At 38.4% G+C, this 3,672-nt stretch overlaps 1 pseudogene; it reads right to left on the reverse strand.

Moving 5' to 3' along the window:
- Positions 1–2,329: 2,329 nt before the first annotated feature.
- Positions 2,330–2,958, reverse strand: LOC120594844 (40S ribosomal protein S8-like; annotated as a pseudogene).
- Between the last annotated feature and the right edge of the window lie 714 nt (positions 2,959–3,672).

The raw sequence follows: 3,672 nt of genomic DNA on the forward strand, positions 1-3,672 counted from the left end.
TGACTTATTATAGACTCTTGATAGTCCTTTGTGAAAGCCAGTTCTTAGGCGAGCCAGACAAAAAGAGCTCCTAATAGATTTCATGTCCATTTTTTTTCTTACTTGACAATTAAGAGAAATATTTTATTTTTTTCTAAACTCCCAAACGTTTCATCTGTGCCTCATTCTTTTCATGTATCATATCCTGCCTCATATTTAAAAAATATATATGATTTTTCCTCATTTCTCTTACTAGACTGAAAGCTCCCAAAGGGCAAGATGTTTGTCTAATTTGGCTTTTTATGTATCTAGTAAATGGGAGGATATAATGTGTAGTAGAGTTATTCTATACTCATTTAATTAACGTATTAATGGCTAAATAATTTTAAGAGACCATAAGATGTGGGTTCAACTTGGATAAAGGAAACCAAACTATAATCAACTCAAAACTAAAGTTATATTGAAAAGATTGATTAGCTCTGTAGAGACATGCCTTTGGAATTTCAGATCACTTTTGGATATCTTATTTTTGAAATGATGAGATGGAGACTACAGAGGCATTGTTGCCTTCCTTAAATGATGTAGCAGTAGCCACTTGTTATCAAGGCTGCAAGTAAGAGCTCAATTCTCAAGACCCTAGGAAGGACCCCAGTGGGGAAGAATCTATTGAAGATTGAATTTCTCATTCAACTCAAGAGTAACCAAACTTCTAATCTTGAGGCCTCATCCTGCCCACAGGTTTTATGGCCGTCACACCTGATAGTATGGATGGAGGGTGAGGCAAAAGTATCAGAGTGGAACAGAACTGGCCCTAATAAGTCTGAGCCCCTAAAACCAATGAAGACTGCATGGGCACGAGTCAGCGAAGGAGACATCAGCTAACCTTCTAAACACCAGCATGTCTCCATGACCAGCTTTTAAAGAAGTACCAACAGCTGTCAAGAGCTCTCTCTGGTGCTGCCACAGCACAAACCCAACCCCCAAATTTAGCATATTTTGTTCTAGCTCTAACGCCTTTTCGTAAACCTAATTGCTCAAAAATAAAACAAAACAACCTTCTTTTTATAATGTTTTATTATGGAAATTTTCACTCAAATTAAAAGTTGGGAGAAGAGTTGATGAAATCTCTTGTACTCATCCTCCAGTAAATACCATTTCTCAATGTCTGTACTTGATCATGCCTGATTGTGCTTCCTCATTCCATCTTTCCATGTTTTCAAGTATGATCAATCCCCCAGTCTCAGTCCAGCCTAGCCCATCATTTGATCTAATCCAGACCTCTGTCGGAGTCACCATGACCTTTCCAAGTTTTATACCCATTTCGATTCCAAACCAAAAGACCATAGCTCCTAAGTTTGTTCATTCATTTATTTTTTCTCTTTTATCTCAAACTTTTATTTAGCACCTATTAGGTATTCAGGCACCGTGTTGATTACTAGATATAATAATTGATAACTCTCAGTTGCTTCTCTCATGGAGATAATGTATGATCCAACAGAGGTGTTCTAAGTACTACAGGGTGTTAGGAAAAGAATGTGGGTCTTTTCCACCATGGCCAAGACTAAAAAATACTAGCAAATTCAGGACTAAAACCTAAATCTTAAAATATTGCATTTCTATGATATGGGTTATCTTCTATGAAGCACATGGTTACTTTTGATTAGTTACCTATTATTTACTAGCCTAACATGCAGTGGAGTCACTATTTTGAATAAAATAATTACTACTCTATTCGAGTGACACTGTACATGAATATATAACTCCCTCTAAAGGAAGTCAGATAAGTCTTGTCTAAAATGAAATCAGAATGAAGTGCTGGGGAATGGGATCTTCATACTACTAAACAGAGAGTAATATTGCAGGAGGAAACCACATGATGAATCATTGAAAGACATGAGTTCTAGTATTGTCTCTGCCTGTAATTAGATAGTGACCTTTGGCAAGTAACTACTTTTCTCTGGATTTCAGGTTTTCTCCTGTAAAATAAGAGAGTTGGACTCTAAGATTTCCAATACATTGTATGGCTATACTTTTCTCTGGTCTAATTTAAATGAGTAAATAGCTGTCATCACCTCATGGTTAGGATTACTTGTATATTGTGATTACTCCACTGGACTTCACTTTCTGGAAGCTGACACAAAAACATATTATAGGGCTTTCCCTGAAGCATTGTCTTGTAATTCCTCATGACTGCATCATGCATATGTCTCAAAATGCTCTCTCATGCATCATCTCTTTCCATTTACACAGCCAGAGTAAGCAAGTATTAGTATTCTCATGTTTTGTTTTGTTTTGTTTTTTCAGGACACACTAAACACCTTTATTACAGGAGCTAAGACAGGAGGAGGATTTATTTGCCTTTCTGGGCTTTGATTTTCCTCAGATAGAACTCTAGCTCCTTGTCCTCTAGCACGTAGCCATCTGTTCTGCCACACTGGCCTGGTCTCAAAGTGATGCATGCAAGAAGCTTACCCTGTTGGAACTGCTCCTCTAGAAGACTGCTGATTTTGGCATTCTTTTTCCTTTCATCGTATTTCTTATGAATTTTCTTTGATCGTTTTTTGTTTAAAATCTCTTCCTCTTCAGGAGTCGGTTTGCTCCACTTTTTTGCAGCCCAGGGGCAGTGCATAGTGGGATTCGTACCACTGTCGGTAAGGTGTGCTGTCAATGAGCACGATGCAGTTCTTTACTATGATCTTGGTGCAGACCACTTCATTGTTGGATGCATCGTAGACAACATCGATAATCCTTGTTTTGCGCATACAATACTCAGAGCCCCAGGAGAAGTTCCCCACGTCCAGTCTCAAGGCACGGTACTTCTTGTCGCCCCCCCAGGCCCCGGACTGTGTGTATGTGATGGGGGCCAATATTAGTGTTGGCAGCAGGGCGTCTCAGCTCATATTTTTGTTTCTTGTAGTAGGGCTTTCTCTTGCCCATAGTCTCGCAGCATTTGTGCCAGTTGTCGCGAGAAATGCCCATAGCTCGGTGCTGGCTGGAAAGAGGTGTTCTCATGTTTTCAGAAGAGAAAACTGAGGCTATGACAACACCTAATTTGAAAGTCAGTTGTCTTTTCCACTGCTTCTCAAGGGCCTATGTATAACCTACTTTTCTAAAATAATTGCCATCCAACCACTTTTGCTTTCTTCTCTTTTAAACCGTTAGATCTGATGTTACAATAGGGTTGGTCAGTAATATGAATAAGTAGAGATACATCTCATGCTATGCCAAAAATACATGCTTGTATAATCGCATATGAATAGTTCTTTGAATCAAATTTTCAATATGCTGAAGGCCTCTTCAATGGCAAAATCTTCTACAAAATGAATAATTACACCTTATGGCACTCACCATCCCCAATGATTTCTTCTGGAAATCTAAATTTTCTGCTATAATGTGTGCTGAAGTAGAAGCATAGCTGCATTCTAATGGGGTCCACGTGGGCTTCCTCATGAGAACATCTTTTCTTCGGTAAATCTTTCTGAATTTGGGGGTTCACAGCCTTAGTCCCCTTGCTTTCTTGAATATCTCCTGCTATAGAGCCAATTTGGTGGCCCTGTATTTCTAAGCAGCTGTGTTGTTCTTACATAATTTTAAGTAAATTAAAATTATTAATGTAGTTTTAATAGCCAGTGCTCCCTGAGGCCAAGTAACAAACAGTGCAATTTAAAGAAATTGGATAAATAAAATAAGGAG

Source organism: Pteropus medius, unplaced genomic scaffold, assembly GCF_902729225.1.
Source record: "Pteropus medius unplaced genomic scaffold, Ma_sr-lr_union100, whole genome shotgun sequence".
NCBI classification, from domain to species: domain Eukaryota; kingdom Metazoa; phylum Chordata; class Mammalia; order Chiroptera; family Pteropodidae; genus Pteropus; species Pteropus medius.